Here is a 342-nt window from a genome sequence, read left to right on the forward strand (position 1 = left end):
AGGGAAGAAAGATAGTCCCTTTAACAAATGGTGCTAGAAACACTGTCTCTACCCAGGCCAAAAAAATAAAACTAGACCTGGATCTTTCACTGTTCACTAACTAAAGTCAAAATGGATTAAACATCTAAACATTACAACAGAAACACTAAATCTCCGGAAAGAGAAAGTAGGTGGAAATATTGAAGATATATAGGTAGGCAAACATTTTATGAATGAAAATCAATCTGCTCAAGAAATACCTCATGTAATGAACAACTAGAACCTCCTCTTACTGAGAAGTTTCTGTATGTCAAAAGAAACCACCAGCAGAGTGAAAATGCAGTCCACAAATTCAGAAAAAGA

The sequence above is a fragment of the Octodon degus genome, unplaced genomic scaffold, assembly GCF_000260255.1.
Source record: "Octodon degus isolate 3935 unplaced genomic scaffold, OctDeg1.0 scaffold00050, whole genome shotgun sequence".
In the NCBI taxonomy this organism is placed as follows: domain Eukaryota; kingdom Metazoa; phylum Chordata; class Mammalia; order Rodentia; family Octodontidae; genus Octodon; species Octodon degus.